Raw genomic sequence first — 12,918 nt, forward strand, 5'->3', positions numbered from 1 at the left:
TATGTAAAATCCTTAGCCTGCATAAAGTAAGTAGTCAATAAATGACTGGCATTTTGTCCCCAAGACAAATTCCCCATTGACAAGTAGCCCATAATGTGGCACTTTGCTACACTTCCCTTAATTCTAATGGTACAGTCTGCTTTGCTCTTTGTTATATTCTCTCAGTTGTTACCTAAAGGGCCACTTAAAGGCATGTTTTGTGGTTCATCAGTATTGGAGTGACAGATAAAAATGTCATGGTACAAAAGCTAACAACTCATACTCTCCAATACTCCTCTCCTGGCTAATTTCCACTTCCTAAGTCTTAGTTTAAGCATTACCTTTTGGGGAAATATTCCCAGAAATGATTCCACCCCCACATTCAGTTAGGAGAATCTGCAGAACATTTAGTCTGTCATGATATCTGCATTGTATCTAAACTGTAATATAATTACCTCCCCAGGTCCTGCGCCCCCTACAACTTGGAGCAACTTCATATAGAGAGCATACTTTAACCCATTATGTCTCTCTATCATCTAGAACCAATGTAATACTGAATAGGCATTGAATGAATTAAGCTATTCTGATTGGAAATCATCAATATGCAAGAAGTTTCATGAACTCCATTCACTTACTTTTACTTATTTTACTTCCATAGCAACATAAAGTTAAAACATCCCCCAAAGGTTATTTTGTTTATATCCCATCAAGTGCTATAGGGTGGAAACCCACCCAGACAATGCCAGACAGCTGGAGGCCCATCCATCCTATTAAAATAAAATGGAGTTACCACAACAACCAATAAGAATCTGTGTATAGGCCATTATTATTGCCTAGGACTTGAAGTAATTATAAGTATAAAGAGACCAATAAAAGCTATTGTGGGAATGAATTTCTATAATTTCCTATATAAAACCATGAGTAATGCAGTTGAAGATAACCTGGAACATTATTCTTAGAGAAACAGACATAAATTATTTGAATAGCAAAAACCTATATCCTAAGAAATCAGAAACACCAATCAGAAGGAATATATGCACCCCTGTGTTCATAGCAGCACAATTTTCAATAGCTAAGATTTGGAATGGAAATAGCAGAACCCACCAGCAAATGAGTGAATAAAAAAAGCTGTGGTACATTTACACAATGGAATAGTATGCACCCGTAAAAAGAAAGAACTCTTAGCATTTACAACAGCACCGGATGGACTGGGAGACTATTATGCTAAGCAAAATAAGGCTGTCAGAGAAAGATAAGTATCTCATGATCTCACACATATGTGGAATCTAAGGAACAAAATAAACTGATGAACAAAACAGATCCAGAGACACAGAAGCATGGAACAGGCTGTCAAATCTCGGCAGTAAGGTGGGAATGGGTGGGTGGGAAGAGATCAAGCAAAGACCTTGTATTCATATGTGCATAACCCATGGGCACAGACAATAGGGTTGTGAAGGTCTGGGATGGGAGGTGGAGGCGGGCTAGAAGAGGTCAATGCAGGGGGGAGGGAACATATGTAATACTTTCATTAATTAAAATTTAAAAATAAAAAAGTAAAACCTTTGCCATGAACTAGCCTGAATTCCATTTGGGAAATAAAGTGGAAAATAGTGATGAGTATGACTTCTTGAAGACTTTGAATTAAGTGATTAAGCCAACTCTGGTGCCAACATAAAATTAAATAAATGAAAACATAATATGGTAAGCTACAAGGAAGTGAATTTTCCTACAAAAATGAAACTTCCAAGTAGATTCTATAGTTCTCTGTTTATTTCTTCTTCTTTTTTTCAAGAATGACTGGCCACCCATGTGTGGTAATGATATTGTCTAGAAGTGTGGTATCAAATTGAAGCTACATAATTAGTGGAGGATATAGATTTTTTTAAGAGATGCACCTTTTTAATGTTTTTAATTGAGAGAGAGAGAGAGAGAGAGAGAGAGAGAGAGAAAGAGATTTGTTGTTTCACTATTCATTCATTCATTGGTTGATTCTTGTATATGCCCTGACCCGGAATCAAACCCACAGCCTTGGCATTGGAATGAAGTTCTAACCAATTGAGCTACCAGGCCAGGGCCTAGAGATGTTCTCATTCATTATATAAACACTTCCTTCTCTGTCTCTGGTCTCTGGAGGATTGCTTTCTACATAACAAACCCTGAACATGCATCCTGATTATTGCTGACATCTTTCTTTATATTTAGCTTCAAAATACTATATCTATAGCTGATTTCTTACTATACACATGTTATTATCACTATTCAAAGCAAATAATTTTACCTGAATTATCTTATATAATTCTCCCCCAAACTACATGACCTAGAAATTATCAGTTCAGTTTTTGAAAAAAATTACCTTGAGGCTCAGAGAAGCTCGGTGGCTTGCCACAAATCATACTGTTCGAAAGGGGAATTTGGCTTGGGTGTTTAATCTCAAGTCACCTGATTCAAAGTCCAGAATTCATTCTATTGTGACTCAGACTACTATCCTATTCTACAGCAGCAATTTTAGGCTGGATGAAATTATGCCAATGAATCATTTTTTGGAACTTTCTTTTGGCCTGCTATACAGAAAACCTCTATGTACTTCCTATGAGCAATTTTCCACAATGCCTCAACACAAACACAATAATGCATTCAACTCCAGTCGGTGGTGGAAGGTGGTTGTTGCCTTGGCAAATGATATGGATTGTTGCCAGTAATATTTCCCTAGCATAGCGGTGGCTCTAAGACTCTATCTTTATCTAGGCCCAATGGGATGAAAAGTAATTTACAATATTTCATGGAACAGTAATAATCCTGCTTATACTTGAAAAGGTTTAAGTTCAATCACAAACCATTTTTCCTTAGTTCTTGGTCATATTCCAATGATTCTATATAGAACATCTATAGTGAAGCAGTCTTGTATGTTGCAAAGAAAATTGGGTCTAAACAGTCTGGGTTATAGTTTGGATTCTGACGCTAATAAGCTCTACAATTTGGGGGGAAATCATATCTGACCTCAGGAAACATGAGGGGCCAGCCAAAAGTTCCTTCCAGGATTAAATGTAGTTCATTACACACACACACACACACACACACACACACACACACACACACACATACACACACACACAAACATGCCTGCATGTGCTATACATTTTGCACTTAACAGCTATTCAACTCCCTATTAGCTTAGAAGGTATTGATTTAGAAGTAGAGAAATAGCAGTTCTCTGATTTTATAGTCTTTTATCTCAGGATTATGGAGGATCTTACATCATTCATTAATTAAGTCTCACCGGCCCCCACTTCTGAAAGGTGAGCCCTGAAAGGCTGTTATTTTCTGCCGTCGCCCATATGGTACCATGACATGATATTAACTTTGGAACACAGTGCACCAAGAACCCAGCAACTCACAGGAAGAGCGTCCTCCCTGAAAAAGCGGCTGGGCCCGGGGACACACTGTGCAAATGAACTGCGGGGAGGGAGAGGGGAGGAGCTGGAATAGAGAGGTATGTGATTTTAATGGTGGGATTCTCTGGCAGATGAAGTTGGTTTTAAAATTGAGAATAATTTAATTCACTGGTAAATCGATGATCTTTCCTCATCCACCTCCTCCCAGTGGATCATCAAACCCTGTAAAACTCATCCCATATTGATCCCTCTCATTCATTGGAAGCAGGTGATGTTCCTTTGAAGAAGACAATGATGATGATGACGGCTTGGGATCTGTTTACATTTCTTTTCTCTTTCCCCAGACACAACTTCTTGGCAAAGTTAGAATTAGGTCAGTGAGTTTACCACTGATGCCATCCCTCACTACATGTACATATCTGGTTCAAAAAGTCATAGAGCTGAAGCATAGCACAGGTTTGTTAGTAACCTGGAAAAAAAAGGTAGATAGAGGAGAGAGGTATCAAATCTGATGGTGACAGAAGGTTTGCAACTTCTCACTGGGACGCAGTACCAACACCAGGATTTTTCAGTCAATTATTTCTTATTGAGAGCAAAGAGTTATGTAATTATACCAACAATGGGTGTTAAAAAGAGAAGGAAGGAGTAAAAGAACATTGAAAAAGAAAAAAAAAGGACTGCAGAATAACATAGGTTTCTAAGCATGGTTATTTGAGAAATAAGAAACCTGAAACAGAACATGGATTTTAATTTTAAAGGATTGTTTAAAGCTATGCTACAATAAGAAAAAAATTACCCCTCAGGATAGACCAGCTGTCCGCAAGGTGAAGAGCATAATGAGTCATATGTTACCCCATATAATCCAGACAGCAACTTGCATGGTAGGTTTATTTATTAATTTTTAATTAAAAAATGTTTGTGTTAATCTTCACCTGAGATTATTTTTCCATTGATTTTTAGAGAGAGAGGAAGGGAGGGGGAGAAACACACAGAGAGAGAAACATAGATGACACACATCAATTAGTTGCCTGTTAGTTAGATTCCACATATAAGTGAGATCATATGCTATTTGTCTTTCTCTGACTGGCTTATTTCACTTAACACAATACTGGCCAGGTCCATCCATGCTGTTGCAAAGGGTAAGATTTCCTTTTTATGGCAGAGTAGTATTCCACTGTGTAAATGTACCATGGTATGGTGATTACCAGAGGGAAAGGGGGCTAAGGAGATGTAGGAGACGGTAAACAGGGGATAAATGGTGGTGGAAGGAGACTTGACTTGGGGTAGTGAACACAATACAGTATACAGATGATTGAATTGTAACCCTAAAACCTATATAATTTTATTAAACAATGTCACCCCAATAAATTCAATAAAAAAGAAAACATTAATGAAGAAAGAAGTAAGTCCCATTGTCAGTGTTTCCTTTGGCATTCTGGGAAATAATCTGTTTAGGGTGGCTGCACGTATCTATTTGCTCAGCAAAGCTAATTTTAGCTGAGGACAAAAATATGTAGAGAGCAATGACACATTTTTGCTAACAGTGCTAGGCTATCATGCCAGATCGGGCCCTCCCCGCCCCCCCTAAAAAACCACAAAAAACACCCATGAAATATTGAGACACATCAGAAGTTTCAATTATTTCAGAAGAGAAGAAAATTATCACTTGGGAGCAGAAAAAAATGATCCATTTACTTCAGAAATATGCAAAGCAAATTTAACCTCTTTTTCTACCTCTTCAAAGAATAAATGTTTTCTTTATCTTTTCCTCTCCTCCAAGCAGCCTTTTCCTCTGTAGCTATTATACTATTCCAATTAAAAACTCATATTTTAGAGACATAGCTAAATTTTTCATTTAAACATATAGTTAATATTAACCCCAGACCACATATTTCCCAGGATATACAACAACACAGTTTAGGCTGAAGTTTCCTTTGGTTACATTGTGGTTTTGTGGATGATCCACACATTTAGAAACCATCCACATACTTTATAGCTGTACAACTTTAAACATGTCAGACAGATACCTTCTGGTCATGTGATATTGAGAAATTTATTTAACATCTCTCTAAACTGGTTGTTAAAGTGGGGCTCATGACAGTGCCTGCCTCTCATAACTATGCAGATGAAATGAAAAGATCTTTGCAAAACATTTAGCCCAATACTTGGATCATAAAGAATGCCTATTTATTATTTATGATTACATTATTATTGCTATTATTTGTGTAATTTTAATAGTTTTCCTGTCTAGCTTATCTTCAAAATCTCATCAGCCATCCTACTGCCTCTCTAGATTCACTGCAAATGTTTACTTTGAGGCTGTACGTCTAAGTGCTGAAGTAAAGCCATTACCTGGATATAACTTAAAGCCCATGGAATATGAAAATCAAGTCATAGGGGACAATTGTGGAGAGGAAACATTTTATAGTGAAAGCCCAGATAAGTCTCTAAGATAAGTCACATTACAGTTTTAAAAAAGACAGAAAGACTAAAAATTGTTTTCACTCTAAGAAAAAAATCAAAAGACAGTACCAATTTTTATCCTCCCTTTATGTATAAATCAACATGACACCATATTTTTATCTTTTCACTAATTTTTTAAAGTAAAATAGCTTTAACAAAAAGCATTGTACTAAACACACACACACACACACACACACACACACACACACACATTCACACACAATAGCTAGACCGGGGGTCCTCAAACTTTTTAAACAGGGGGCCAGTTCACTGTCCCTCAGACCGTTGGAGGGCCGGACTATAGTTTAAAAAAAAACTATGAACAAATTCCTATGCACACTGCACATATCTTATTTTGAAGTAAAAAAACAAAACGGGAATAAATACAATATTTGTATTTGCATGTGGCCCTCGGGCCGTAGTTTGAGGACCCCTGAGCTAGACTCTACAGCAACATGTCATCTTCAACCCAATTTCATGAACCTGTTCATGGTTTAAAGCCTAAACTTACTTACATGGCCTTCGTTAGTTAGTTAGTTAGTTAGTTAGTTAGTTAGCTAGTTAACTTAGTTTTCACTCTTATTTTTCCACAAGGTATAGGTTTCTCCAATTGCATGTCCTTTGCTGTTTGTATGGGATGCCAGAAAACTGTCTCCATATTTCCATAGATGACCATGGCCCATACAGATGACAGGCATAAATGCTGAGACATTGATAGAGCAAGTTCCCAAAAAAGAGGGTGGCTACATTCTTCCCATCACGGTTTACAGTGGAAAAGGAAAATTTTCTTCATTCTATGAAAAAACCATCAGAAGGCCACTGGTTCAAAAGTAAACAAACAAAAAAACCCCAACACTTCAAAGACCCAGGCTTTGTTTTTAAAATATTGTGGCCTATATTTAAGAAAACTAAGTAGACAGCATGAACTTAAGAAAATACAAGGAATCTTTAAAACTCAAGTCAGCTCTTGCAGATGAAAAAGGAATTCTCTAAACAGAACAGCAGTTGCTGGCTTAAGGAACTATAGGCCCTGCCAAATTGTAATATAGCCTTATATACTCGCCTGTAATTATTGTTTTTCTCATATGACTGCACAGCTCCCATAGAAAGAGATAACAGTAACAATTGAATCTTTGCTCCCCCTGGAACTTGTGATGCAGAAACAACACTCACCAGTATCTGCTAACTTTTCTTTCCTGGGCCTAGAGAAGACTAGAACGCCTTAGCACCCGCCCACCACTGCCTTCACAGTTAGGTGGGGCCACATGATTCCTGACACATGGATTGCAACAGAATATAAGTGTGTCTCTTTTAAAGGAGGCAGAGAGTCCAGCCAGCATGGCTCAGTGGTAAGCATCGACCTATGAACCAGTAGGTCACAGTTAGATTCCTGTTCAGGGCACATGCCCAGGTTGTGGGCTCGATCCCCAGTAGGGGGCATGCAGAAAGCAGTCAATCAATGGTTCTCTCTCATCTTTGATGTTTCTATCTCTTTCTCTCTCTCCCTCTCCCTTCCTCTCTGAAATCAATAAAATATATTTTAAAATAGACTCTGGTTATATTTTAGATTGTACACATTTCTTTCATGTGCATTATCTCATTTGACCCCTCAGCCATCCTTATAAGCATCATCACAAATAACTTGTCATATGTCATCTAGGTAATCAGTGTCTGAGGATCTGTATCCCAGTGGTACAAAGATGCTTTCCCTTACAAACAACAAAAAGGCTTCTCGTCCTGTAGCCAATGAACTCTCCAACCTCAGAGTGCTCTGCATTATAAATTGGATTTCAAAAAATCACATATTTAACAGTGATAATGAATATCAATGTACCTGTAAGACAGAGCTTTACAAGACTAGAAAGATTTACATCTGATGAGCTTAAGGAAAACAGATAAAAAATAAATAAGTAAAGGAAGGAAGGAAGGAATGGAAGGAATAAAGGAAAAAAGAAAGGTCATTAAGTTCCTTGATCCTCCTATATGCCCCTAAAACTCCATGGAGACAATGACTTGAAACCCCAAGTCTTCCTTATCCTTGACTCCTTTGCCCTTGACACTCTATAACCCAACTTACCCCATACAGAGACACCAAACATGCACATGCTTGATGAAAGCTTTTATAGCTGCCATTACGTAATGGATTTGCTGTCAGTTTGTCTAAAATGTGCCTGTTGAATAAATGAGCAGAAAGAAAGCCAATCTTTGCTATAAGCAATGGAATTTTCAACTAACTACAATCAACTTGGGCATATCTACCCTGCACTCCAGCATCCTTACTCATTCATGACACCTGAACTTTTCAGCCATGAGGAGAACAACATAAGGCAATAAACAATAAAGAAACATTTACTATAGTTTTGTTAAAAAGTTGTACTGTTAGGATGTAATACAGTAAGTTACCAACCATATTCAAAACCAGGTGTATTTTTCAAATATTTTATCTAAATCCATGCCATATACAGAGATATCTGTAAACAATGCAACATTTTTAACTAGAATGTTAGCCTTCTTCAAAATGCTTGAACACTGTTATTGAGGTATATATAGTAAATGCATCATTTTTCTAAAAGGCTCTTGATGATCACAAAATGGAAATCTCACTAAATGTTAGGAATGTAAAATTAAACGTCACATAAGTAGAATTGCCCATTTTATAGACTTGGAAAGAGAAGGCCAAAGCGGTCATACAACTTACCACAGGTTCCACTGTTGTCTGTCACTGACAAGCTGAGTGACTCTGGGTGAGTCCCCTCTCTCTCAGCCTCAGTTTCTTGATCTGCAAAATGAGGTGATTGGACTAGATGATGAAAGAATCCATACAGCCTGACAATGCCATTATTCAGCAAAACTAGGGGCCACATCTAGAACATTCTCCTTCCAAAGCAACATACAAGAAGATGAAAAGATATTTAAAGGGCACTTGGCACTACTGGTGTTCCAGCTGCTGAGACTGGATCTAAACTTGAGACTTCAGCATTGCAGAGGTCACTGGTGCCCACCGCAGACCAGCAAAGCAGGAGACAACAGCCATGGGCATGCTTTTTGCCTGAGAAGGGCTGCGACTGAGTATCACTCCAGAGTGATGGTCATATCACTCCAGAGTGATGGTCAATCATCCCCTCACCCTATCGGAGGATCTGACTTCCTCTGTTGGGCTCTGCCTCAGGCATCTCTCCTCAAGGTTCACTGGAGCCCTGGGAGTCCAGCCCTTGACCTAAACCCAAACAAAGATGTATTTCCTTCTGGAAGACTCCCCGCCTGGACAAGTCATTCAAAATCAACCTTAAAAACCACTCCAGGCTCCAGGGAACTGCCTATTTTAGCATCTTTTAATTAGCTGTCTGCCCTTGTCTGTAGGGAAATCTTTGTATTTTATTACAAGTTTATTAGCTTAACAAACAAAGAGTTGGTGTGTTTAGGAAAAAAGGCAGATTGAATGGAGGACCTGCCTTGATCATGGGCCATGCTTTAACCCATTTACTTACTTCCCATTCCTAACTCTTATGGGAAAGTGTCTTTCTGGCTTTTATTTATTTTAAATGTTTCCATCCCTCCCTTTTTCATCTTTTTGTTGTTACTATTTTCTAGTGAGAAACCTGAAAGTCAAGCAATGGTTTATGGTATTTAAAGGATATTTAAATATATGATTCAGCAAGGCAGAACCCAGATTCATGGATGTAGAAGTGGACACTGCCAATGTCCCTATTAAGTTAACCATTAAGCCAGAATTTAATTAATTGGGCTCATTAAAAAAATATGCACAAGTGAACCTGAAGTATTGTGTTCTATTAGCTGTAACATATTGAAGAAAAGCTAGTATCACCTGGCCAGCATGGCTCTGTGGTTGAGCATCGAACTATGAAGCAGGAGGTCACGGTTCAATTCCCGCTCAGGACACATGCCCGGGTTGCGGGCTCAATCCCCAGTGTGGGGCGTGCAGGAGACAGCTGATTCATGACCATCTCTCATCATTGCTGTTTCTGCCTCTCTCTCCCTCTCCCTTCCTCTCTGAAATCAATAAAAATATATTTTTTAAAAAAGAAGAGAAAAGCTAGTATCTACATCTAAATAATTATATATCAACCAGAAGGAGGCATGGGGAGATGGAAGAGAGCCAAATAGTGGCCTCAAAGAAGGATTTAGTTGTTGACAAGGGACAGTCATAAAATTTTCATTGGCTATATTAGGCAAAACCAAGATGGGAAGGTACAAGGAAACCCAGTTTTGCTCAACTGCTACTCATACACAGAAACTGGGAAGCAGATGCTCCCTGCTTGCAGAGAGCGTGCTCATTGCTAAAGGTACTCAGGAAAAGGACTCTCTGACCAGTTCTCGGGGATGCCACAGAAAGACATCCTGGCCCTGGCTGGTTTGGTTCAGTGGATGGAGCGTCAGCCTGTGGACTGAAGGATCCCAGGTTCGATTCCAGTCAAGGGCACATGCCCTGGTTGTGGGCTCAATCCCCAGTGGGGGGCAAGCAGGAGGCAGCCGATCAATGATTCTCTCTCATCATTGATGTTTCTATCTTTCTATCCCTCTCCCTTCCTCTCTGAAATCAATAAAAATATTTTTTTTAAAAAAGACATCCTGCAAAGAGATGAAAGTACTGAGAGCCTCTAAGGATCTGCCAAGCCTGCAAGGCTGGAGAGAAGTAATATGTGAATGCTGAGTGTATACCTATGAAAATCAATGAACCAATCAAGACACAGATGGACAATCTTAGAGAAAATCATACTTGTGTGCGCCTCTCTCATAGCACTCATTATATTCTACCTGTGTGAAATCTGTGTCCTTTTATCTTCATGCCTATTAGATTAGAAGTTCATTGAATCTTGACTCCTCACATATGAACTATTAACCTTGGAAAAGATGCTCATTTTCCTCTCCTGTAATCATGGAACCTGTCACACAGGGTTGTCAGGAGGAATACATTTGGTTGTATATTTAAATGATTTAGCCCCGTGGCTAGCACTAGTAACAATAAATAACATTCAATAGAGCTCTTTATTATCATTATTTTTATGACTGTTATTTACTATTATTATTTTTTGTGGTTATTTCTAAGCCATATGAATGTCTCAGGTCCAATAACTTTGATAGACATCTTTACATTCTAAGAAATCAATCAAAGCAGCTACATTTTATCTGCCAACCTGCCAATCTTAATTGTCTGGGGAGATGGAAATAAATCAAACCAACCACCTTTTCGATGAATGGCTACATCGAAGAAGAATTCAATAACATGTTTTCCAAGCGCTGCTCTCTTAACTAAAATAAGACTATGGAGTGAACAAAAGAGAAAAAAACTGATATATTTTATTCCAGAATGTTAAAATTATTATTTAAAGCTCATTGCACGCATGACAGAGGACCATACATTTCTCCTTTTAGTGAAGGAACTATTATATGCCTTTGCAATTAATTAATGTTGCCTCCAATATTCCTATAAAAATGAATGGCAAATTCATTTGAATGTGGCGTCTGGAATAGCAGGACCCCTTGTCCAGTTCTTGTAAGTTAATGTAATATCAACAAGATGAATTTTAAGTGGTATGTGTGCAAACTGGTTTGAGATAAGCAAAATTCTACACTGCAATTTACACCAATATTTTTCCAACAATTTTAACAGTAGAGCTGTTGTTTGAAAGACTATGGTAGGTGTGACATAAGCAAAGGCACTTAAATTCCTATCATTGGCTGAGAAAGTGCCTCATTCTTCATGGAGGTCCTAAAACACATCTCTAGAGTCTGAAAGCAGTTAGAAAAACATTCCTTAATGAAAATATCTTATACTATTGATGAGAAAAAGAAGTGCCCAAAATAGGAAGTTATTTAACCATGTCTCACAGCTACTTAATGGTTAAAATTAGATTTATGACTCATTTATTCACTTAGCTCGTGTTTATCGAGAGACCTCCATGTGCCCATTCTGTGCTAGGCTTCCAACCTATACTGTGCTTATTTTTTTAATTTATTAAATTTCCATTTGACAACTATTCATTTGTTATCTACAAGGTGCAGGCACTGTGTTTGGTACAGTGTGCTGAGGTGAATGTAAGTAAGATCTGCTGTCTGCCACAGCACTCTTTTTTTTTTTATTTCTATTTTACTTATTGATTTTTAAAGAGACAGGAAGAAAGAGAGAGATCTGTTGTTCCACGTATTTATGCATTCATTGGTTGATTCTTACATGTGTTCTGACCAGGGATTGGACACACAACTTTGGCATATCACGAGGACATTCTAACCGATTTAGCTACCTTGCTAGACTTTTTAAAAGCTAGTGAGGAATGTACCAAGTACATAAATAGTTATAGTAATTGGTAGAATGTAGTTAATACCATAAGAAAGCAAGATAATTTGGCAAGTGTTAATTTAATAATTTCCTAGCCATATTAAAAAAACCAAAACTGGCCCGGCTGATGTGATTCAGTGGTTCAGTGTCGACCTATAAACCAGGGGTCATGGTTTGATTCCCTCTCAGGGCACATGCCCGGGTTGTGGGCTCGATCGACAGATAGGCAGGAGGCAGCCCATCAATGCTTCTCTCTCATCATTGATGCTTCTATCCCTTTTTTCTCTCTCTCTTCCTTTCTGAAATCAATAAAAACATATATTTTTTAAAAAGCGGTGTCTATTAACCAATCATCAAATCTGTATTCATCATGCAACATCTGCAAAGAACTAGACAGTTGTAGCTTACTGAGCTAGAAATTTATATGAAAATTTCCATACATATGACATAGATTAAGTAAATAGATTTCTAACTTTTTAATCAATGGTTAGGAAAAAGACTATGAAAAAAAATGGGTCAACCTTTTTTGAGACTTCAAATACCCAATATTACTTTATATTGGGTTAACTCTATAGACTTTTGATTTAGTACTTAATCTCCATGGTGATTAAGGGATGTGAAAAATGATAACGTTGGCATTTCATTGAGGTGCTTCTGGGAGGTGACATATATGACAAATTCATTCTTCTAATTAACTGTGATGAAAGTCATCTCATCCCCTATTAGGGGGAGAAATATAAACAGAAACATGTGGTTTCCTTGGTTCCTAATATTTGAACCAGAAAG

The 12,918-nt window shown here is 37.9% G+C and overlaps 1 protein-coding gene across 6 annotated transcripts in view; it reads right to left on the reverse strand.

Annotated features, from left to right (window-relative positions):
- Window positions 1–12,918, reverse strand: part of LRRC4C (leucine rich repeat containing 4C) — a 175,674-nt gene that overhangs the window by 92,866 nt on the left and 69,890 nt on the right. For 4 of the 6 annotated variants that reach the window (XM_005875804.2, XM_005875807.2, XM_005875803.2 and 1 more), the window contains exon 2: window positions 8,533–8,613. The exons of the other annotated variants lie outside the window; for them this stretch is intronic. The gene's annotated coding sequence lies outside the window, so the exon portion shown is untranslated. The remainder of the gene's footprint in view (window positions 1–8,532; window positions 8,614–12,918) is intronic. 6 annotated transcript variants of the gene reach the window in all.

This window comes from Myotis brandtii, unplaced genomic scaffold (assembly GCF_000412655.1).
Source record: "Myotis brandtii unplaced genomic scaffold, ASM41265v1 scaffold47, whole genome shotgun sequence".
Lineage (NCBI taxonomy): Eukaryota > Metazoa > Chordata > Mammalia > Chiroptera > Vespertilionidae > Myotis > Myotis brandtii.